This window comes from Carcharodon carcharias, chromosome 19 (genome assembly GCF_017639515.1).
Source record: "Carcharodon carcharias isolate sCarCar2 chromosome 19, sCarCar2.pri, whole genome shotgun sequence".
Taxonomy (NCBI): domain Eukaryota; kingdom Metazoa; phylum Chordata; class Chondrichthyes; order Lamniformes; family Lamnidae; genus Carcharodon; species Carcharodon carcharias.
This window is the reverse complement of record NC_054485.1, coordinates 55,753,630-55,779,312: the sequence shown is the minus strand read 5'-3', so window position 1 is coordinate 55,779,312 and position 25,683 is coordinate 55,753,630. Positions and strand designations below refer to the sequence as shown.

Genomic DNA, 25,683 nt, shown 5'->3' with positions numbered 1-25,683 from the left:
TACATAAACCATACAAAATTTATTTTTAATTAGTAATTTTAAGTTTAAGTTGATATAAGTAACTGTTTTAATGCCATCTGCCATTGCAAATACATTCACTACATTTTAGTTGAATCAGTCTATAATGAATACAATCCCATTTGTGGATTGAATATTTACATAATGTAACCCAAGGCTTTAAATTCCTAACTAATAAATTTCATTGGGATTTAAAAAATTATCTGTTCATCACTTGCCACCTATCTATTACAAAAATCAATAAAATGATCATTTATTGTATTATATCCTCTATAGAGTAGCTCTTCACAGAAAGATTATTCTGACTAGACATTTTGTTGGATATATATACATGAAGCTGTTATATGGATAGAATTATCTCCAACTATCTCCTCTTTGAGAGATGACTGAACATAAAATTAAACAGAAAAAGCAAAATACTACAGATGCTAGACATCTGAAAGGTAAACAGAAAGTGCCAGAAATACTCAGCAGATCAGGCAGCATCTGCGGAGGGAAAAAAATAATTAATGTTTCAGGTCAGTGATCCCTTGTCAGAGCTGGAAAATGTTACAACTCTAACAGGCTTTAAGCAGTAGCAGAGACAGGGAAAGGAAGTCAGGCAGGGTGGAGGAAGCAAGAACAAAAGCAAAGAACTGTGGTAGGGTGAAAAACAACAATTATTTAAATTACAAAACATTGCAAGGCAGAAGTATATCATAATGGGAACAGTACAGAAACAAACGATGGTTCGAGAGATGGAAGTGTAAATGGCCACAACAGAATCATTACCCCAGAATCATTACCAACAACTACTGTCCAAAATAAAGTGGGAACAATCAATATAATCTGAAATTGCTTTTTTTTTAACTTTCCAAACTATAGCTTTATTTGTTGCATAGATACACTGGTAGCTTATGCAGTGCTGGAGGAAGCCATTGTGGAATGTCTGGGCTCTGGGGTGGTCCCTTCACGGAATCCATTCCTGAATCGACAATACGCCACCTTCAGGTGCCTCATGCCAGTTTGGCCTTAACACTCCAGTTATACTTCCTCTTTCTCTTACACAACAAAAACAGAATTACCTGGAAAAACTCAGCAGGTCTGGCAGCATCGGCGGAGACAGAATAGGCACATTTACCATTGATTGATTTCCGCAAATGAAATGCTTTAGCCCCACATCGCCAGCAAAGGGTGTGGGTCTTGTTCCACCTCTTACCAAATGACGATGTTCCCTTTGTAATTTTCACTGCGCATTGGATTGAACTCAGAGTTGAGGCCAGATGGCTACTAAGTGCCTAATTGAAAGATCCTGTGCATTCCTCAAGCTTCTATTGAATTTAATTGGAACAGCATAGGAGGGTAAGGGCAGATGTCAGAGTAGGAGTGGGCACAGAATAAAGTGGTAAGCGACAGCAACCTCAAGGTCACATTTATGGACTGAACTCTGGGGTTCAGCAGGGCGATCACCCAGTCTGTGTTTGGTCTCCCCAATGTGGAACAGACTACATCGTGAACAATGAATTGTGTATATTTAAATGAGACAAGAACAAGTAAATCACTTGTTTCAATTGAAAGCAATGTTTGTGGACCACAACATTAGGAAGGAATGAGGAAAAGGATTGGTGTTGCATCTCCAGTGCTTGCATGGGAAGGTATCATGTGAAGGAGATGTTGGGAGTGATTGAGGATTGAATCAGGGTGTTGTGGAAGAAATGATTCCCTGGGAATGCTGAAAGGGGAGAAGGGAAAGATGTATTTGTTGATGACATTATGATGGAGGAGATGAAAATGGTGCAGGATAATCTGTTGAATGTGGAGATTGGTGGGATGGAAGCTGAAGGTGAGGAAATCCTTATCATGGTTCAGGAGGAAGATAGAGTCATAGAGCCATAGAGGTCTACAGCACAGAAAAACACCCTTCAGCCCATTGAGTCTGCACCAGTCAAACAAGTACCTAACTATTCTAATCCCATTTTCCAGCACTAGGCCCATAGCCTTGTATGCCATGGCATCGCAAGTGCACATCCAAATACTTCTTAATACTTCTTAAGGTCAATGTGAATGAGCAGAAGTGTGGAAATGGGATAAATGATTTCAAGGGCACTATGCACTATTAACCATGGTGAAAGGGGAGTTCCTCAGTTAAGGAAACAAGGAAAACCTACAGGAAACACTGGTATGGAAGGTGGCATTGTCAGAACTGATGAGACGGAGAAACTGGAAGAATGGAACGGAGTGCTTAGAAGATACAGGTTAGAAGGACATGTAAAGAAGGTAACTGCAGGCATATAGAGAATATTGATTGACAGCTAAGAAATTGAGATAAAGAACTTAAGGAGGGGATGGGAAGAGTTGGACCATCCGTGGAGGAAATTTGAAGCAAAGTTGATTATTTTTACAATTTGTGGCAAAAACAGGGACTGCACCGAACAGTCATCAATGTAAAAGGAGGTGAGGGAGGGGATCTGACTAGGATTGGAACAAAGAATATGCACCTTATCCCATAAAAAGACAGACATAGGTAGGACCTATAGGGACTCCTATACTAGTCTGGAGGGGGTGAGAGAAGTCAAAGGAGAAATTGTATAATGTCAGAGCAAGTTCAGTTAGGTATAGGAGTGGATGCGGAAGGGGAACATTTGGGCTCCACTCAAGGAAAATAGTGGGGCCTGCAGGACATCCTGGTGGTGGATAGAGATAGTAATGGACTGGATATCCATTTTTGAAAAGAAAACTCAGAAACAGGAAAGTTGTGGATTTTTAAAAATTCATTTACAGGATGTTGGCATCGCTGGCAAGGCTAGCTTTAATTGCCCATCCCTAACTGCCCTTGAGAAGGTAGCGATAAGCTGCCTTCTTGAACCGCTGCAGTCCCTATGGTGTTGGTACTCGGTGCTGTTAGGGTGGGAGTTCTAGGATTTTGACCAAACGACAGTGAAGGAACAGCAATATATTTCCAAGTCAGAATGGTGTGTGGCTTGGAGGGGAACTTCCAGGTGGTGGTGTTCCCATAGATCTGTCCTTGTCCTTCTGGATGGTAATGGTCATGGGTTTGGAAAGTGCTGCCTAAGGAGCCTTGGTGAATTTTTGCAGTGCATCTTGGAGATAGTACACACTGCTGCCACTGTATGTCGGTGGTGGAGAGAGTGATTGTTTGTGGATGGGATGCCAATCAAGCGGGCTGCTTTGTGTTTGTTGTGAGCTTCTTGAGCGTTGAGGGAGCTGCACTCATCCAGGCAGATGGGGAGTATTCCATCACACTCCTGACTTGTGCCTCGTAGGTGATGGACAGGCTTTGGGGTGTCAGGAGGTGAGTTATTCACCACAGGATTCCTAGCTTCTGACCTGCTCTTGTAACCACAGTATTCATATGGCTAGTCCAGATCAGGTTCTGGTCAATGGTAATCCCCAGGATGTTCATAGTGGGGAATTCAGCGATGGTAATGCTACTGAATGTCAAGGGGAGATGACATTGTTGGAGATGGTCATTGCCTGACACTTGTATGGCACAAATGTTACTTGGCACTTGTCAGCCCAAGCCTGGATATTGCTGCATTTGGACATGTGCTGCTTCTGTACTTGAGGAGACGCGAATAGCGCTGAACACTGTGCAATCATCAGCGAAAATTCCCATTTCTGACCTTATGATGGAAGGAAGGTCGTTGATGAAGCAGCTGAAGCTGGTTGGGCCTAGGATATTATTATTATTACAAGGGACCAGACACAGGAAGAAAAAAAATTATCGAGATACGAAGAAAGAAATTCTGTGGGGCAAGAACAAGCAGCAACATCGGGCAAGAATTTCTGGTACTGCTGGCCAGCGGGATCTTCCAGTCCACCAAAGTCAATGGACTTTTGGCTGGCCCGCCACATTCACTGCAGTGGGACCCACCGCATCAGAGCTAGAAAGTCCCAGCCCATGAGTCTACCAGGGCAGCCCTGTTTGTACATCTTGAGAAAGAGGTATTACCAGGCTGCATGAGGCTGGGGAGCTGTGAAGGTGGAGAAGATGAGCAGAGGAGATGGTCTGGGAAACAACAGTTTGATGTTCAATGGTGGGCTCATGGTCCAGGGGGAGATAGGAAGGGATATCATAGAATTGTCACTTGTCATCCACAATAGAGATGTTTGACCACCAAACAACTAAAATTTACGATGATACCAAATTTGGGGGTGTGGCAAACCAGTGGGGAATGAGGTAGGCCAAGTGGGCCAAAAATCTGTGGAAGAACACCTGGGTAAAAGTGATCATTATATCATAAGGTTTAGATTAGTAATAGAGAAGAGCAAGGGACATTCTATATTGGAATGTCTAAATTGGAAGAGGGTTAACTTCAATGGGATGAGAGGGGATCCAGCCAGGTTAAAATGGAACTAATGTTCGACAAGCAAAACTGTAACATAACTATATGTTTTCTTTAAGGAAGGGATATTTTAGGTACAGCCTAGGTATACTTCCACAAGAGGGAAAGGCAGGAGAACCAAAACCGGGGGTTCCTTGGTTGACAAGGCAGATAGAGAACATAATGAAAAAAAATGATGTATGATACATGTCTTTGAACAAGAATCAGGCCAAACACAATGGGCAGAATTTTGCCGTCGGTGAGCAGGGGGCGGGGCCTGCTCACCGATGCGTAAAATGACCCCTGACGTCATCCCAGCCCATTTAAATTTTCAGGAAGGCGGGACCGCAGCAAAATCAGCTGCAGGCCTGCTGACCTGTCAATTGAGGCCATTGACAGGAAAAATTAAGCAATTAAAGGACCTGCCCATCCAACCTTAAGGCCATGATCCCCGGCAGCAAATAGATAAAACATGAAACCTCATCCACTGGTGGAATGAGGTTTCATGTAGGGTTTTAAAAAGTTTAATAAGGTTATTATGTAAATTATGAACATGTCCCATCTCATTGTCATGAGGGGAACCTGTTAGGGAATTTTTTTCCTATTTTTAAAAGTGGAAGCGATTACCCCTAGGCAGCACTTAGCCTCAGAGTTATGTGCACTCTTTCGTGCGCATGCGCGAAAGAGCACAACTCTCACTTTTGGGGAATCCCCCGCCCGAACAGGAAGCGCATAGAACAGGAGGCCCGCCCATCCGACAGGCAGAAAATTCTGCTCAATAAGTTGAAAGGGAAAGTAAAGAGGATTAATAGGCCAGCAGAAAGAGAATATGAGAATAGTACGTCAGTTAGCATAAAAGGTAATCCAAAAAGTTTCTCCTGGCATGTAAACAGTATGCAGGCAGTGGTAGGGCTGATGAGGACAAAGAGGGTGATATATCATTAGATGCAAAGGACAATTCTTGAATACGTAATAAGTACTTTGTGTTGTATGTTGTTGTGGTTGTCTAAGAAAGAGATTCAGAGGCATAGAGTCTGAACAGTGACTATTTATTGTAGAACATAACGATATATAGATATATAAGACAGTTGGCTTCTTTAGTCCAAAGCATGAGCTATCTCCATTAAAACTACTAACAGACTACTACTAGTCAATTTGCCACTAGCTTGTCCTACTTGCTACCCTTAATGTCCCTATTAGCACATTCTTTAGATAATATCACCACCATCAACACCCCTTTATCCTTTTGTCTATGACACCTTTGGCACTCTCTTCTTGGCCTCCACCTATCACTGGCCCCCTAACAAGCTCCTCCTGTTCCACTCCCCTCTACCAGCTTATATTTCATCTCATTTCTATATATTTTTTAGTTCTGATGAAGAGTCATACAGACTCGAAACTTCAACTGTATCCCTTTCCGCAGATGCTGTCAGACCTGCTGAGTTTTTCCAGGTATTTTTGTTTTTGTTCTAGATTTCCAAAAGCACAGTATTTTGCTTTTACCAGATTACTACTAGTCATTTGACTCCTTTTACATAATCCTATGAGCCCCCAGTTATACGTTACGACCAAGATGGGAGGAGTGCAGTGTATGTCTCTAGTTCCATTACTCCATGGGTTACAACATATATTTGAATAATTTCTTCAGCTAGCTATACAGCCAAATATGTGCTTTACCTATGAATTGCAGAATTACCACTCAGTGTTCAGGTTTTTTCAATAAACAACAAAATTATTAGTTTATTATCAAAGCAGAAGTTGTCAAGTACAAGGCAAAGCTGCAAAGCTTGATAACATACAGTATGAAATACGAAAGTATAATAATGACTTTTTCTAAATACCCTAACAACACACACACAGAAAAATAAAAGAAAAATTCTGCCAAAAGGTTAAAAGTCAATAATTCAAGGGGTAAAAAATAAATGATGGAGTCCTTGAAATGGTGTCCGGGATATACAGTTGGTCCCTCACTACTGGTCTGCGAAACAATCAATGACTCTTGCACAATTTTTCAGGTGGACTTCACAGAAAACTTGCAGTCAGTTGATTTGAGAAAATAGAGCAACTTCACAGCAACTTCCATTCACTTTTTGCTTTCGACTGGGTCTGGAGCTTCAGGAGCTGTTGTCTTCTTTACCCAAGCAGTTGCTCCTTCTTGTTTCCGCCCCCCCGCCACCACCTCCCCCCCCCCACCCCCCCCAAAGCAAAACCAACCTACCCACTTTTACACACAGTTTTCCAAGCATAATTTTCTTTCCCAAAGCCATAAACCACCATGTGACCTATTTCTAAACAGTCCTCCAGGGTCAAGATATTTCCAGCTCCTTTAAAAGTGCTTTATTACCTTTTCTTGTAAAATGCTTTCCTTTCCAGGAACAGCAGCAACGAGAGTCCTTGCAATAACCATTAAAGGGACAGTTTATTTAAAAAACACAAATTCTTTCAGATTGTTCTTAGTCCTTGAAGATGCATCATTTTCATTCATGACAAAATTATTTGATAAAGAACCACTAAAAGGCTGATTAACAAAATTGAGATTCATGGAATAGGATAGTCAGTGACAGCTTGGACAAAAAATTGACTCAAGGGCAGGAAAGAGCGAGACATGGTACATAGTTGTTTTTCAGACAAGGGAATAGTAGACAGTGGCGTTATTCATGGGCTAGTGCTAGGATCGCTGCTTTATTTGATAGATATAAATGAGTTTGGATGTTGGAACACTGATTAAATTTCAAAATTTGCCAATGTTACCAAACTTGGAGGTGTGACAAACTGGAAGGATGAAAACAATTGACAACTGGACATAGATAGCAGATTGGGCAGACAAGTCTCGCATGCCAATTACAGGTATGTCATTTTCATAACTTAAAATACAAACATTATTCAATGTATGAATTTGAATTTTTGAATTTACTTTTTCTCTTTTAAAATAGAAAATGTGTTCTGACAAGATGGCCACCGGAGGTCAGATGATCTCAGGGTGAATTTTCTCCGCATCATGGGGGCTGATAGGGAGCGGGTGTGGGCGGGTGCGCAGCCGATGGCCAACCATGATCAGCTACGTGTCACCATTTTACGTGGGCAGGCAAAATAAGGCCTGCCCAGTGTGACGCACACCCGGAAGCGCCGAGCACTCCCTGTGGGGGCGGGGGGAGGAGGCTGAGTCGGGGCCTGTGCTTTTTCATGCATGCATGCAAAAAAGCGTAGAAATCTCAGAGTTTGATTTTGAAATATTTAAATAAAGAAAAAATATTTTAAGAGATGTCCCCTCATGTGACAGTGTCACATGAGCTGGGACATGTCTATGAATTTTATTTAAAATTTTTACTAAAGTTTAAAAACCTTCATGAAACAAAACTCTGTGGATGAGGTTTCATGATAAATGCAAAGACCGCCTGAGCTCTTCGCCTGCCCACCAACCTTAAGGTTGGACAGGCAGCTCTGTTAATTATTTTAATTGATATTTAAATGACCTCAATAGGCCTTTGACAGTTCGGCGGGCATGCAACCAACTCCAGTGCGCGCCCGCTGAACTGAAGATCTGATTGACGCATAGCGACATCAGGACGTACGCCCAACATCACTGTACGTTATTTTATGCGTCAGCAAGTGGGGCCCGCCCCCGTATGCCAACCAGAAGATTCAGGCCCTGGTTTGTGTATATGAGGAACTATCCCAGGAACTGACTCACTGTCTGACTATGCCTTAAAGACAGACAAACATGCATTCTACTTAAAAGTGTTCACTACTCATCTCCTGAAAGCCATCGAACTGTTGATGAAGGAGCGGAAGTTCTATTGTCAGCCAATGAGCTAATCAATGACTTAATCTCTGAAAGAACAATGTAGATTTTTGGGCAGAATTTTTGGCTCGTCGGGCGGGCGCACGTTCAACCCGAACGAGTGTAAAACAACGCCAGATTACGTCGGGTGAGTGTCCCGAGGTCATCGCACAATATTTCAGTTGGCAGCGCGCCCACCGACAATTAAGCAACCCATTAAGGCCCTTAATGAACTAAGTGATTGAAACTACCCGTCCAACCATTCGGTTGGCAGGCGGGCGAAAAGGCCAGGTTGCCTTTGCATTTTTGGTGAAACCTCATCCACGGGCGAGATGAGGCTTCGACCAGTGTTTAAAATATTTTTTTTAACTTTACAAATTCATCTCTACCATGTCCCTGCTCTGTGACAGAGTCACATGAGGGGACATTTTGTTACCAGTTCTAATTTCTTTACTTTTTATTTTAAAAATCTTCAGCTCCCTGAGGCTGTTCTTTGCCTCAGGGAGCTTTTACCACGCATACCCATGCACATGTACAAACTTCCATACTCACCCTCCTCCGGCCCCCGCTCCAGCAGTGCTGAGCACTGGCTGGCCATTAATTTGCATGAAATTGCAGTCGGGGCCCGATCACAGGCGGCGATCCATTTCGCGGCCGATCCCGCTCATCCCCACTGAGCCCGCCGACAACTGGAAAATCCTGACCATAATGTGCATTTTGCACTTCAAGAAACTATTATTGGTAATGAAGAAAGAGAGCTGTACTGACCATGTGACAGCAGCCACCTTTCAGAGGCAGCTTTAATAAGGCAGCTTTTTCACAGAAAAAGAGCTGCAATAACTTCTATGCCTGTGAAAAGATCTGAAGGTTGCAACATGATAAGATCTGCAAGCTAGGACCATTTCAGGTACACAAAACAGCTACCTAACCCCCTGTTAACAAGACCACATGAAATTGACTTCATGACCTATAGAAAGTCCATCACTTGGAGAAAATCCTGCAAACAACTTCTGCATGTGACTTTGGCTGTTGAATTCAACTAAACTGCACTTTCAGGTGTGATGAAAACTTTCCTTTGGTCTGTAACATACTTCTTCCAAGACAAGATATCCACATGGATTCTGAACTATTCCTTTGTTTTTCCATAACTTGTAAAAGTGCACTATTCTCTACAACTGAACTGCCTTTGAGCGTGTCTATTATATGTGAATGCATGAATGGGTGTTTAGTGTTCAATTTCGGGGTGAGTGCTTAAATAAATAATCATCTTAGGAACATAGGAGCAGGAGTAGGCCATTCAGCCCACTAAGCCTGCTCTGCCATTCAATACAATCATGGCTGATCATCCACTTCACCGCTCCTTTCCCACAATAACCCCATATCCCTTTATGTTATTGGCATTTAGAAATCTGTCAATCTTTGCTTCAAACAAGCTCAATGACTGAGCTTCCACAGCCCTCTGGGGTAGATAATTCCTATGATTCACAACCCTCTGAGTAAAAAAGAAATATCCTCATCTCTGTCCTAAGTGGCTTCCCACTTATCATGAAATTGTCTCCTTGTTCTGGTTCTGGACTCCCTAGCCAGAGGAAACATGTTATCTGCATCTACCCTGCCTATCCCTTTAAGTATGTTGTAGGTTTCAATGAGATCACCTCTCATTCTTCAAAACTGTAGAGAATACAGGCCTAGTTTCTCCAATCTCTCTTCACAGGACAGTCCCACTAGCCAGGGAACAAGTCTGGTGAACCTTCGTTGCATTCCCTCTACAGTAAGGTAAGGGGATTAAAACTGAACATTGTACTCTAGCTACAGTCTAACCACGGTTCTATACAATTGAAGCAATATTTCGCTACTCCTGTACTCAAATCTTCTTCAGAAAAAGGCTAACATACCATTAGCCTTCCTAATTGCTTACTGCATCTACATACTAGTTTTCAGTTACTTATTGACGAGGACACCCTGATCCCTTTGTACATCTACACTTTCTAATTTCTTATCATTTAAGAAATACCTTGCACATCTATTCCTCCTACCAAAGAGATAACCTCACATTTTCCACATTGCATTCCATCTGTCGTGTTCTTGCCCACTCACTGGTCAGGAGTTTCCAGTCGTCGGGCGGGTTCGGTGGGCCAAGCGGGAGAGGCTGTGAAATGCGCCGCCACCCACGATTGGGTGCCAACCACTATTTCATGCTGACTGGCCAATTAACGGCCAGCCAGCGTGATTCACACACTGCAGCACTCAGCACTGCTGGGATTGGGGCAGGAGGAGGGCGAGTGCGGAAATTTGCACATGAGCAGGTACACGTGAGAAATTAATTTGAAAAATGTTTATTTTTTTTTAATCACCACCCCACACGTGGATGAGGTTTTGCAAAAAATCCAAAGGCTGCCTGACAAGCACAGAAGATCGCACATGCGTGAAGATGCACTCAGTAAAAGCTCCTTGAGGCACAGAACTGCCTAAGGGAGCTGAAAATTTTAAAATAAAAAATAAAGATTTAAAAATGTTAAAAACATGTCCCCTCATGTGACTCTGTCACATGACTCTGTGAGCAGAGACATGTTAGGAATTAGTTTGAAAAATGTTCATTTTTTTTAAGCACCATCCCACCCATGGATAAGGTTTCAAAAAAAATCCAAAGGTCGCCTGTCTGATTTGCCTGCCCACTAACCTGGAAAGATTCCTGCAGATGGAAAGGCAGCAAATGTCACCCTACTGTTGGCCAGGCAGTGAAGAATTTCTTTTAATTATGGTTTTAATGGTCTTAATTGGCTGCTTAATTGTTGGCAGGTGCACTGCTGACTGAAATATCACGCGGTGCACGATGACGTTGGGACGCTCGCCCGATGTCATCGCATGTCATTTTACGCTCGCTTGGGTCAGGTGCATGCCCGCCCGATGAGCAAAATACTTTGCTAAGGCTGTCTAAATTCTCTTGAAGCCACTTTGCATCTTCCTCACAACACATATTCCCACCTAGTTTTGTGTCATCCGCGAACTTGGAAATATTATATTTGGTCCCCACATCCAAATCATTGATATATATTGTGAACAGTTGGGGTCCAAGTACTGATCTTTGTGCTACCCTACTAGTCACTGCCTGCCAACATGAAGGTGACTACTTTATTCCTATTCTCTGTTATCTACTTGCCTGTAAACCAATCCTTAAATTTATGCCAGTATATTACCTCCTATCCCACGAGCTTTAAGATTTGCTAACCAACCTCCTCTGGGGGACTTTATCAAAAGCCTTCTGAAAATCCAAGTATACTATGTCCACTGATTCTCCTTTGTCTGTTAGTAACGTCTTCAAAAAACTACAATAGGTTTGTCAAACATGATTTTCCATTCATAAATCCATGTTGACTATGCCCAATCAGATCATTATTATCCAAGTGTCCATTTATCACATCCTTTAGAATAGATTCTAGCATTTTCCCTTCTACTGATGTAAGGCTAACTGGTTTGTAGTAACCTGTTTTCTCTCTCCCTCCCTTTATAAAAGTGCAGTGACATTTGCTACCTTCCAATCTGCAGGAATCTTTCCAAAATCTATAGAATTTTAGAAGATAATCACCAATGCGTCCACTATCTCCATAGCTACATCCTTCAACGCTCTAGGATGTAAATTATCGGGTCCCGGGGACTTTTCAACCTTCAGTCTTGTTAGGGGGAAGAAAATAAATGAGAATTTATGGTAAGGGAGAATTCATTATAAGGGAATGAATTACTTAAATTAGAATCTATAGGCAGGCCAGCACAAATCAGTAAATCAACAATTAAACAGTTAAACCAGATGAGCCTTATACACTCTCCAACTTTGTACACCTTCAGGGTTTGCAATCATCAACAAGGTCCTGGGAGTTAGACTGGAGTCAGAGGATGGCAATAACATAGATTAAGTGTGCTCTTCAACAGATAGGGGAAGGACAGATGGTCCCAGCTTAGATAGGAAGGCAGGTTTCTGCCTGGGTGAAAGTAGGGTCAGATGATGCTTTGTACCCTTTGTTACCAGAGACTTGTCTGTTTAATGTAAACCTATATGTTGACAAGATCGGAATCTGGAAGATGTTCTTGTATGTGACCAATAATGAATAAATATGGTGAACACTTGTAGCTTAGCTGAGTACTGTCTCAAGCTGTATTGAGATGGTGCCCTCCTTGCAATTGCTCGAATAAACGATCGTAACCTGTACCTGAGTCTCCTGTGGTCCGTTCATAAAAGGTACCACATCAAGTCTCATTAATTTCTCCAATACAACCTTCTTACTAATACTAATTTCCTTCAATTCCTCATTCTCTCTAGTCCCTTGGATCTCCAATTCTGGGAGATTTTTTGTATCTTCCTTAGTGAAGACAGACACAAAGCAATAATTTAGCCTCTGTGCCTTTTCTCTATTCCCCATTATAAATTCTCTTGACTCTGCCTGTAATGGACCCACATTTGTCTTAGCCAAATGTTTCCTTTTTACATACCTATAGAAGATTTTACAGTCCGTTTTTATGCTTTTTGCTATTTTACTTTCAAATTCTATTCTCTTTATTTATCAGTTTCTTGGTCCTCCTTTGCTGTATTCTAAAATCTTTCCAATCCTCAGGTTTACTACTATTTCTTTTGTTTTAATGTTATGCAATCCTTAACATCCTTTATTTACTTCTCTAATCTCATGATGAATGCCATGCCCCTACATTACCAGTTTGGTGGTCTAAAAACATCTACAAATAGCTGCTGCTCTTTCCTGTTTCTTAGCTCCACCCAAACAGATTCCACATTTTGTTCTTCTAATCTGAGAACATCCCTTACTAATGGATTGATCCTATCCCTTATTATCGGTGAAGCACCACCTCCTTTTCCTTTTTTCTTTTTGTTTTTGTTTTTTTTTTGCCTGTCCTTCCTAAATATTGAGTTTTTCTTTGCCTAAGCCCCTGAGTAGCCTGCTGTTGGTTATTTAAATTTCCCACACACTCAAAGGTTAAAAACACCACACATCTCTTCCTTTCAAAAATTCACTGATAATGAACAGTTCGAAAGGAGCACACTGTAACAAGTAGCAGATGCAATTTAATAGAGAAGGGATAAGGAGAAGCAATATATAATTAATAGGGAGATTTTAAAAAATTGTTTCATGGGATGTGAAAGTCACTGACAACACAACATTTTTGCTCATCACTAATTGCCCTTGAGAAAGTAGTGGTGAGCCACTTTCTTGAACCGCTGTAGTCCATCTAGTACAGGTACACCCATTGTAAGGAACGGAGTTCCAGGATTTTGACCAAGCATCATTGAAATAACAGCGATACAGTTCCAAGTCAGATTGATATGTGGCTTGGAGGGGAATGAGTGTGCAAGAAGATGGACAATTAAGTATAATGTGGAGAAGTGTGAGGTTATTAGCTTTCATGGTAGGAACAGAAAGGTAGATTTTTTTAAAAAGGCATGAACATTCTAACTGTTGATGTCCAGTGACTTGGGTGTACTTGAACAAGGAATAAGGAAAGTCAGCATCCAGGTACAGCATGTTGGCCTTTATTGTAAGGGGACTGTTGTACGAGAATAAGGAAGCCATACAGGGCTTTGGTGAGGGAACGCCTAGAGTGATGTGTGCAGTTTTGGTCTCCATATTTAAGGGAGGGTATACTTACATTGAAGAGGCCTTGTGGTGCAGTGGTGGTGTCCCTGCCTTTGAAACAGAAGTTCCAGGTTCAAGTCCCCATCCAGGATTTGACGGCTGTTCATAATGTGGCCAAATAGATATCAAGTTGTAAATCCTTATAATATATGTCAATAGCGAGCAGGAGAGATTCCTGGTCAGCCATGTGGTGGAAAGAAATTGGAGCCTCCACCATCATTATCCATAGGTCTGGGCAATAACATGCATGTAAATGTTTCCACAGTAAGTTGGACTCCTTGGGAGGTCTGTTGGCTAGACAGCCAGTGTGAATCAGATTGATGCCAACAGAATGGGGTTGGATCCCTATTCTGACTAAGGTTGATTTGGGATCTACCTACCTGAGGTGGAGATTGTGCTAGGGGTCAGGCTTGTCTTTGGGCAGAGAAGTGAAGAAGCAGAATACCTGTATTACAACAATTCCCTTACAATAAAGGCCAACATGTTATTTGCCTTGTTGTACCTGGATGCTGAGTTTCCTTATTCCTTGTACAAATACACCCAAGTCACTGGACATCAACAGTTAGAATTTTCATGCCCTTTAAAAAAAATTCTGCCTTTCTGTTCCTACTATGAAAGCTAATAACCTCACACTTCTCCACATTATAGTTAATTGTCCAACATCTTGCCTACTCATTCCCCTCCAAGCCAGTATAGTAAAGGCTCAGTAGATTGGTTTCTGGGATGAGAGGGTTGTCCTGCAATGAGGAGTTGAGTAAATTGGTTCCCCTGCAATAGGCTCAGAATAAAGAGTTAATCTTTTAGGACTGAGATGAGGAGAAACTTCTCCACTTAAAGTTCTGAATTTTTGGAATTCTCTATTGCAGAGGATGCACCATTGTTGAGTATAATTAAGGGATTGGGATAGACAGATTCTTTTGTCTCTCAGGGAACCATGGTACATGAGGAGTGGGCAGGAAAGTGGAGTTGAGGCAGAAGATCAACCATGATTGTATTGAATGGTGGAGTAGGCTTGAGGGGTCAAGTTATCTACTCTTGCTCCTACTTTTAATGTTCCAATGAGGAAATCTAGCTACAAGATTTGTCTGGAGAAGCTGGGGTTGTTCTCCTTGAAGCTGTGTGAGGGGAAGACTTCTAGTCAAAGAAGTGGGCACGGAGGTAAAGGCAGCAAAAGTAAAGTTTAGCATGTGACAAGCTTAAAATTTATTGAGATAGGGACATGAGGGATTGCTGAAGACTGATAGAGAAGGGAAGGTCAGAGAGGATAGTGAAACATGGCAAAGTGTGAGATTAGAAGGAGGGATTGGGTCATAGGAAAGTGAAGGGGAAGAAGAATCCAGTGGGACCTAGATACCTAAGAATCATTGAAGATTGTGAAGCTTGTGGTCTTTGACAGCTAAGAAGAAGAGTACAATTTGTTAAAGTGCCGCCGCATATGCTGAAGAATAAACTAGATCTGTTGTCTTCAGGAGAATGCTGAAAAAGAGTGTGTTATGGTGCTGAAGAGAGAAGTTGAGAGCAAAATTAAAGATGGTGCATTTTTACAGATGTCAGATTATCTGCAAGTCTCAAGTTCAGCCGATTGCACGAGCAAATGCCGTGCTGTAATGAGAAAAGAGTTGAGGAAAATTTATCCTGACACATTTTCCAAGAGGGGTAAAGGCAGGAGCCTGGGTACAGATCATTCACCTAGCTTCTTACAGGAAGCATCAGTTCTAAAACTCCACAGGAGCTGCTTCCTGGTATGTGTGCCTACCCATAAGCAACAGTTATGATCTCAAAGAAGTTTGTAGGGTCAGTAACAAGGTCATAATTATAAATTTTATACTTGTGGTTGCATCTTAACAACTCCTTGGAAAAGACAGTGCATACAAAGGTGAAGCAACAAGTGGAAGGTGTGGGGTGGTGGAGTGTGGTGGCCCACATAGAACCTGCTTTTAATTTTTTTTTTAAATATTGGTCTTCTTTTATGGGGTTCAGACCTACAAATAAGTTTGATTTCCCAGTGGGCCCCACTTCTGTCAGGGGTTGGGGAAGTGCACTTGGACAGAACAGGCTTATTTTTGTCAAAATCATGTCAGGGGGCCAGAGCATGAGAACTCTGGACTTCTGGAACCAACGTCTCTCCTGATAGTTACTATGATGGATTTCAAGGGGTGCGAAAAGCCTCCATTTCATCTGCGTCATCCTGGAATCAATTCAAGGTCACAATAATGGTTTATCTGGTTAAAGCTGAATTGATGGTTATTCCAACCGACTCCCACTAGATTTAATGTCAAAGTCAGTTAGAATACCCAGATATCTTGAGTTGTGTGTCTTGTTGGGAACCTCAAGGCTGATATTGCTGCTTTCCCTAATGGAGGGACTACTAATAACAAAGCCGAAGTGGAGGTTTTGCATTTGCACACATGCCATTTGCATTGGTGTCCTTTTTAAAAAGCAGGTGAATAAAAGCTAATGAAAACAAATTCCTCTGAACTTACTACAGTTCTGACAAATTCTAATTCTCCAAAAATGGATTACATTAGTGAAAGGTGATGAAAAGAGCCATTTTTTGCTTGTTAAAGGGAATGATGAACTTGTACAGTTCAATAGTCAAATAGAAACTTACGCATTTTACTTCAAATCACATATGCAGTTATTGCATATAGCTCTTTGTTTGACTGACTTTTGTGTATTCCTCCACCATTCACCACCTTTGGCAGTCCTGCCTTCAGCTACCTAGGCCATGCTCTAGAATTCCCTCTGAATACTGTTCTATTTCTCCACTTACACTTTCTCCTTTAGGGCCCATCTTAAAACTCACCTATTTGATCAAGCTTTAGGTTAGCTCCTAACATAACTTTCTTTGGTTCAGCGTACATTTTCCCTTACACCTCTATGAAGTGCCTTGAGACTTATTTTTTAAGATGCTACATGAGCACAGGCTGTTAATGAAAGGTAGTATCTCAAAATATCAATACAGCTGTGAGAGGAGAAAACAGTGCTTAGAAGTTTTCTGCATGAGAGTATGGGGTGGGCAACTATTGGTTGGCATATTAAAAAGTAGCATGAGAAGAAGGCAGCTCTGAAGCACACTGGGTAGAAGGGGCACAAAACTATACAAAAGATGAACTATTGGTTTCTCAAAACAAAAATACCTGTCTGAGCATAGTGAAGGAAGAATTCTTAAGAGGGATTAAGAATATCATGGAGACTATGGGTTGCATTTTGCATGCCCCCACCAGGCATAATTTCAACAGGGGAGCATGTAAAATAGGGCAGGTGCCAACCCCACCACCTTCCCGCCCACCTCTGAGCTCACCCCCATAATACCGAAATTGGCAACCCGCCTGGCATACTTAAATAAACAATCAAGGGTGAATTGGGCTTGTTAGCAAGCTAAATGACCCCGATAACACACTGACCACGCCATAAAATGGTTAGCATGGGCAGTCAGGTAGAAGTGGCAGGTAGCTTTTTTTTAAAAAAACTTTTTCAAAAGGCATGAAGGAAGGGTGGTACTATTTTTAGGGGGGTGCCCTTTGCAGATCAGGAGGCAAACCTCCTAAGATAGTAATCTCCTTTCCTCGTACCCACCTGCTCCATTAAACAAACCATTCCTTCCCGAAACTGCCCAAACCCTCACTGCCCAAGACTCACCTGGCTCCGGGATCCCTGGGCCTTCTTCATGTTTCTGACTGCAGTCAGATTGGCCGGCAGCTCCTAACAGTGGGACTTTCTTCACAATTAGGGGTGGAAGTCCCACACTGCTCCAATTTAGCCCACCCACAGCACGTTATGATCGTGAGGCAGGCTGGTGTGGAGTGGGCTGGCTCCACACCAACTTTGCTTCCGGTGGGGGGATGGGGTATCCATCCACTGCCCCTCCCGGTAATATCCTGCCCTATGACTGACATGTGACGCTTAGTCCACTAAGGTCTGCAGAAATACTCAGCCATCTGCCATGGAACTGAAGGTTGACAGTGCTCTCAACTTTTATGACACTGGGAATTCCAGGCATCTTGTGGAGACATTCCAAGAACCAGAGTTTTATTTGGTTAACTTTTGGATAGCTGCAACTTTCTTTACAGAAAATGAAAGCATAACAGATTGCAAGATATATTAAGCTACATAATAATTTCATTAAACTGCGCAGTACTTGTCTAAGTATTTTCTGTGTCTTACTTCTGTATTTTTTCCTTGTTTCTTCTGAATTATTTCATGTTGGTTGTCTATGTCACTTATTACTAGCCACTGTGAGAAATGGATGTTTTTGTTTTACTGTTTTGAGCAATATTATGTTATTCGGTGATGAAGGTTCTGTGTGTCTGAGTATGATTTAATTAAGCTGGGTAGAGATTAATACAGTTTAAAACATGATTAGGATAGAGATGTTAGGTTCGAGGTGCAAGTGAATAAGTCAGCTCTAACATTTACATTTTTAGATAAGTTGAGAGTTTGTTTGAATTTCAAAGGAAAGTCAGAGGTAATAAGAAACATGTTTGCATCTTGCAGGAGTTTTGCAGGTAAACAGGAGTGGGGGATGTTATATTTTATTGGCCTGAAAGCAAAGACAAGATGAAAACATGAAAGATCTTATATTTGGAAGGATTTGGATTTCAAAGCGGTGAGAACAATGGAATCTGAGATGAAAGGGGGAAAAAAGGTACTTCAGAGTTACTATGGAGAGCTCAGGGTTGGAGCTGTGAGATGTAGCACCTGGAGGCTGGAGCTCTGGACTGAGAGAGGATGCAGTTTGAATCACCCAGAAAAGTCTTGGGTTGCAAAAGCAGTTTTATTCTAAAGTTTGGTTTCCACAACAGAGCGGAAGAGAGTTAAAGGGATTATGTGATGTTATATGCCTTTATTAAAGCTACGGCAATTTGCCTTGGGCAATATTATTGGATTTTTATAGTTAAACACCTATAAGGGAGTGTTGCCTGGAAGGTGTTTACTTATGGGTCTGATCAAGTAGAGAGTAATTTTGGGGGAATGTTTTATAAGACTGAACTTAACTCTGTATCTGTAATCTCGTGTGCTAAAGTTTTGTTTTATACTTGTAAATAAAATTTTTACTTTAAATTTTTAAAATCCCAAAAGTATAACTGGACTTATTGATGCTGAGATCAGTATGTCTTCTTCTCGTTTTCAGAATACAAAAAAAAGGTATGACCCATAGGCCAAGTTTCTCTCTGGTATTTGGTTTGTGCAGCAATTAACATCGGTTGTGTTCATACAAATTTGGGGACTCTTTGCAGGATTGTTAAAATTCCTTGATTGGGTTGGAATTATCTGAGTCCAAGGGATACCAGTATGAGAAGAACACTGAATTCAGTTTTTCTGTATTGAGAGGTTTTAAAATGGTTGGACTGCAAAATGGCTTTGGCAATTGCTATGACTTTTTGGGGAGTGGAAAATGTAACTGTGGAGTATTTGAAATCTCTGATTGAAGCTCAGTTGAGAGAATTAGCAGATTAAGTGCAGGCAAAGGCAAAATCGGAATTTCATAAGACTGATATGGTTAAAATACTTACTCAGCATTTAAAGTTGGAAGAAGGGATACCTGAAACTAATATGTCACGGTTGGAGGTAGTAACCCTTCAGGTACAAATGAAGAAGCTTGAACTTGAACAAGAAATAGAATTGAATAGGAAGAAAAGGAGAAGGAAAGAGAAATGAAGAAAACTAGAGTTAGATAGAAAAGAGAATTAAAAAGAAAAGGATAATTTAAAAAAGAGAAATAAAAAATATTAATTGGGAAAGAAAGAAGCAGAACAAAGAAAATAAAAAAATTACAAGAGATAGAAGTGTGAAAGCTTGAACTTGACCTTGAGAGAGAGAAGTTAGCAATTGAGGAAAGAGAGAGGGAAATAAATAGAGAGCCTCAGAGAAAGAAGACAGACAGTACAAATTGTCTAAAGTGAAACTTAGTATAAAGGAAGAAAGGAGAGATAATGATTCAGATGGTAACTTTGATTCCTTTGAGGAATTTTACTTAACTAAAAATCTCCGGTTAGTGCCTAAATTTACAGAGGATGGAATTAAAAGATATTTCACCCAATTTGAAAAGATAGCTATGAAATTGAATTGGCCAAGAGGTGCTTGTGCAATCATGTTACAAAGTGTTTTGTCAGGTACAGCAATAAATATGTATGCAAGTTTAACAGAAGAAAAGTCTGCAGATTTTGAGATAGCAAAGAAGGTAATTTTTAATGCTTATGAGCTTGTCCGTAAAGCTTAGCAGTTGAAGTTCAGGAGTTTAAGGAAAAGACTTAATCAGCCATTTGTGGAGCTTGCAAGAGAAAAAGAAATTAACTGGATCAATGCTTCAGGGCATTAAAATTAGACAAGACTTTTGAAAATGTATGCGAGGTTATGATTATGGAAGAATTTAGAAATAGTATTGCAGTAAACCTTAAGACATATTTAGATGGAAGACATAGCAAGAAGATCATGGAAGCTGCTCTCTTAGCCGATACATACGATATTTCACACAAACAGGTTACTGTAGGAAAAGAGTCATATGGAAATCAGGAAGTTGGGGATTTCAAAAAACCTTGTGATGGTAAAAAATGTTAGTAATACGGATCAAGCTGAAGGACGCCAGTCCATTAATGATGGAAAGATGGAAAGTAGAGTTGAAGGGGGGTAACTGATACGTTACCATTGTAATAAGGCTGGAAATATGAGATCAAGTAGTTGGAGGTTAAACGGAAAATCAATTGCAGTGATTGGAACTCAGAAAAGTTCTGTAAGTAAGAGTACTGTGGGTTCTGAGATCCAGATGCAAGGAAAAAATGTTTTTTGTACAAGTGAAGCAATTATACCAGGCAGCTTATTCTGAAACAGAAACAGAATATATTCCAGAGTGTTATTACTTAAGAACAACATGTTAATGAGAAAATAAAGAACGCCTCATGTTCAAGCAGATGAAAAGTGGGCGATAATACACCAAGTGGGGATATCATCTGGGTACCGGAATGAAATTTTGAGAATGGCTCATGAAGTTCCAATGGCTGGACATTTGGGAATTAGGAAAACTCAAGCTAAGATACAAAAGAATTTCCTTTGGCCTGGACTAAATAAAGATGTAGTCAAATTCTGTCAAACATGTCACACGTGTCAGGTGATAAGATAACCTTAGGCAGTAATTAAACCTGCACCTTTAATTCCAATTCCAGCATTTAAGGAATTTTTTAGCAGGGTCTTAATTATGTAGGACCTCTCCCTAAGACTAAAATTGGGAATCAGTACTTAGTGACAATCATGGATGTGTCCACAAGATTTTCATAAGCAATACCTTTAAGGAAGATTACAGCAAAGTGATTGTAGAGGAGTTAACCAAATCCTTTACAAGGTATGGATTACCAAAAGAAATACAGTCGGATCAGGGTTCAAATTTCATGTCACAGCTGTTTAAGGCAGTAATGGGCAACCTAGGAATAAAGCAATTTAGGTTGTCAGCCTATCACACTGAATCAGAAGATGCCTTACAAAGGTGGCATCAGACTTTAAAGACAATGATTAGAGCATACAGTCAAGACTCCACATGATTGGGATTGAGGGATTCCATTCTTGTTGTTTGCCATTAGGACACCTCTAGTGAGTCAACAGGGTTCAGTCCTTTCGAGCTAATTTGTGATCATGAAGTAAAGGGACCACTCAAACTGATTCAGGAGAAATTAGTAAATCGAAGTTCTGAAACGACTCTCCTGGATTACGTGACGGAATTCAGAGAGAGATTAAGTAAGGCGTGTGAGATAGCTAGGAAACATTTAAAGATATTTCAACAGGCGATGAAGGCAAATGCAGATTAAAGGGCAAAGGCTTGTAGTTTTGTTGCTGGGGAAGAAGTGTGTGTTGTTGCCAGTGTCAGGCGAACCGCTGAAGGCAAGGTTTAGCGGACCTTACCGGATTGAAAAGAGACTAAGTGAAGTAAACGATATAGTGAATACCCCAGATAAAAGGGAGAGCTAGTGAGTGTGCCATATAAATATGCTTAAAAAATAATTTGACAGGGCGACTAAACAGGAGGAGGTACTGGTAGTTGTAAGTAAGGAAACAGGGGTAGAAAGTGAGGATTCTGAAATTGACCTTCTGATTAATTTGGACAATGAGGAAGTGCTTAAGAATCTAAATGTGATGTTGGGTTATCTTCCAGAAAAGTGTTAGAGTGATTTAAAAGAGCTATTGCAGTTCCACAAAGCAATTCATGAAAATTCTGCCCTTTTATTTCCAAGTCGGCAGGCAGGCACGATTGGTTTGTCCGGGAGCGATTGGGGAACTGCCTCAGGGAGCTGAAAACTTTAGTAGAAAATAAAGATTTTAAAATCAAAACAAAAATGTCCAAGCACGATAAAAATTCTGTCCATAGGTTTTTATTTTTTTTATTAATAATGGAAACCACATCCAGCCCTTGGATGAGGTTTCATGAAAAATGCAAAGGCCACCTGGCCAATTCGCCCATCCCCTAATGGTGAGCTTGGACGGATCACAAAACATCAGGGACAATTACAAATTTAATGTGCTTAATTGCCCTCTTAATTGTCGGCGGGCTTGCTTCCGACTTCTGCACGCACCTGCCAACCAAAATGTCGCATGAGTGCGGGATGACGTCGGGACACTCATCCAGCACCATCATGTGCTACTTTATGTTCGAGCAGGTCGGGCATGTTCCTGCATGGCAACCTGAAAACTCTGCCCGAACTGGGGAAAGCAGTTGTACATGATGTTGATGTGGGGAATTTAGATTCAATAAGGCAACACCCAAAGAGATTAAATGCAGGAAAATTAGCTCACTTGAGGAAAGAAATTGAATTTATACTTCCAAATGGTATTATAGAGCCTAGGCACAGTAATTGGAGTTCACCCATTGTAATAGTGCCAAAACCAGATGGATCACAACGACTATGTATTGACTACTGAAAAGTGAACGCAGTAAGAAAAGCAGATTCATATCCTATTACACGATTCGAGGATTGTATAGAGAATATGGGGCAGTCAACGTTTACAAAAATTGACTTGCTACAAGGATATTGGCAAGCACCTCTATTGGAAAGGGCAAAAGAGATATGAGATTTTGTGATGCCAGGTGATCTATATCAAAGCAAAATAATGCCCTTTGGTATGAAAAATGCACGAGCAACATTTCCGAGACTAACAAAGTGATTGTGGAACTGACCAATTGTGCTGTTTATATTGATGACATAGTGGTATTCAGACAAACGTGGGAGGAACTTTTACAACATTTAAAGAAACTATGTGATCAACTACAGCAAGCCAATTTGGTTGCAAATTTGGCTAAAAGTGAATTTGTGAAAGAGCAACTTACATATTTAGGCCACACTGTCGGACTTGGTCAAGTGGCCCCAGAGATGCAAAAGTAAAAACTATTGTGGAATTCTCAGTGCCTACAATGAAAATGAGAAGTTTTGAGATTTCAAAGACTAAGTGGGTTTTATCAGAAATTCGTGCCAAATTGCAGCAGTTTAGTTGCTCTGCTGACTGGATTATTAAAAAAGAACAAAAAATTCCAACGGACACAGGAGTGTCGGAATGCACGCGACAGCTTGAAAGTTGTACTAACTACTAAGCATGTTCTATCAGTATCTGATTATACAAAGCAGGTTAAGCTGGCTATTGATGCCAGTGATGTAGGTGTAGGTGCTGTGTTGCTAGAAGAAGATGAACTGGGAATTTAGAAGCTGGTAGGATATTTCTCATGGAAGTTGAATGTACATCAGAAGAAATATTCAACAATAGAGAAAGAGACGTTAAGTTTTGGTGTTAGCTTTGCAGCATTTTGAAGTGTATGTTGCGAATAATTCTTCAGAGACACTTAGATATACTGATCACAATCCTTTGAAGTTTCAGGAAAAGTTTTCAAACAAAAAGCAAGACTATTTCAGTGGAGTTTAATCATAGCAAGCATTCAATTTACAAATTATACATGTGGCTAGACCAGAAAATTCAATTGCAGATGTGTTGTCAAGAGTTTAAAATTCAAACAAACTTGGATGTTGGCTGAATGGACTGGAATGAACTCTATTGTTATAAAAGACATGTATATATATTCATGGTTGATGCATGTGCACTATAGTGTAATAGTTTTGTTTGTATAGATAAACGTAGTGAGGAATATGAACTGGGTTGAGAAAATGAAACTATCTTTTTGAAATTATGATGGTTCATTTTTTCTCAAGGAGGCAGGCGTGAGAAATTGATGTTTTTTTTTAATTTTAGGGGGACTATCGTGTTATTCTGTGATGAAGGGTGTGTGTGTGTGTGTGTGTGTGTGTGTGTGTGTGTGTGTGTTTGTGTGTGTGTGTGTGTGTGTGTGTGTGCCTGTGTGTACTTATGTGTACGTGTGTGTGTATGTGTATGATTTAATTGAGCTACGGAAAGAATAGAGGTGTTAGGTTTCAGATACAAGTGAATAGGTTAGGTCTAACATTTGCATTTTTAAATAAGTTGAGAGTTTGTTTGAATAGTAAAGGGAAGTCAGAGGTAACAAGAAACATGTTTGCATCTTGCAGGAGTTCCACAGGTAAACAAAGTGGGATATTATATTTTATTGACCCAAAAGCAAAGACAAGATAGAAACATGAAAGATTTTATATTTGGAAGGGTTTGGGTTTCAAAGAGGTGTGATGACAATAGAACCTGAGATGAAATGGGGGAAAAGGTATTTTAAAGTTTCTGTGTAGAGCTTAGGGTGGCTGTTGGGCAGGAGCTGTGAGATTTAGCAGCTGGAGCTACAGCTGAAGCTCTGAGCTAGGAGAGTGTGTAGTTTGAATCAGCCATCTAGTTAAGTTCGAAAAGTCTTGGGCTGCGAAAAGCAGTTTTATTCTGAAGTTTGGATTTCCACAGCAGAGTGGAAGATAGTTAAAGGGGTCATGTGGTATGCCTTTATTAAAGCTAGAACAGTTTTCCTTGGATGATATTACTGAATTTTTAGATTAAACATCTATAAGAGACTGCTGTTGCCTGGAAGGTGCTTACTTGTGGGTCTGATGAAGTAGACAGTCTTTTTAAAGGCTAAGTTTAACTGTGTATCTGTAATCTTGTGTGCTTAAGTTTTCTTTTCTTGTTAATAAAACTTTTACTTATAATTTTCGATAGCAATCAATCCATTCTCATATGTTTTCAGAGGCAGCACCTACTATCACTTTTGTACTACATGCATGTTCACTGCTTATTCCTATGCTGCTCAGTCAATGTCACTGCTAATGAAAGCGCCTCACAATGCAATGTAGTCTAAGCACAGGATAGAGGAAAACTATGAAGTTTCAGAATCACTCTTTCATGGTTGGCTGCAACAAGAAGCCTGCCATTACTGCATCTGGGAGCTTTGACCACAAAGGCTCTATGGTATCAAAGGGAGCCTTCATAGGAAATACTTCTACTGTGATAATCTCCTGCAAAACTGATCTTTCCACTATAGATCTAATTGATGTTTCAATTTAATTAATGGCAGGCTGTAATGCAAACAACCATTACAGGACATCATGACATCACCTGAATGTGGGATAGCAGTGAATATCTGGTTAAAAACAAAAAAACTGCGGATGCTGGAAATCCAAAACAAAAACAGAATTACCTGGAAAAACTCAGCAGGTCCGGCAGCATCGGCGGAGAAGAAAAGAGTCGACACTTCGAGTCCTCATGACCCTTCGACAGAACTCTGTCGAAGGGTCAAGAGGACTCGAAGCGTCGGCTCTTTTCTTCTCCGCCGATGCTGCCGGACCTGCTGAGTTTTTCCAGGTAATTCTGTGAATATCTGGTTGTTGGAATGCCCCACATGGCACACGCAGTTACCAATATACCTCGGATTGTCAATTAAATTACCATATTGTATTACTATTCTAACAGCCTGTATTTAAAAACAAGACCAATATGGTCAATATCCATATATGTGTTACATAGAGTACTCAGCATG

At 40.7% G+C, this 25,683-nt stretch overlaps 1 protein-coding gene and 1 pseudogene across 1 annotated transcript in view; both read right to left on the bottom strand.

The window, feature by feature from the left end:
• adgrb2 (adhesion G protein-coupled receptor B2) overlaps window positions 1-25,683 on the bottom strand; it is a 1,120,188-nt gene that overhangs the window by 775,186 nt on the left and 319,319 nt on the right. The window lies entirely within an intron of this gene.
• Window positions 913-16,627, bottom strand: LOC121291680 (annotated as a pseudogene).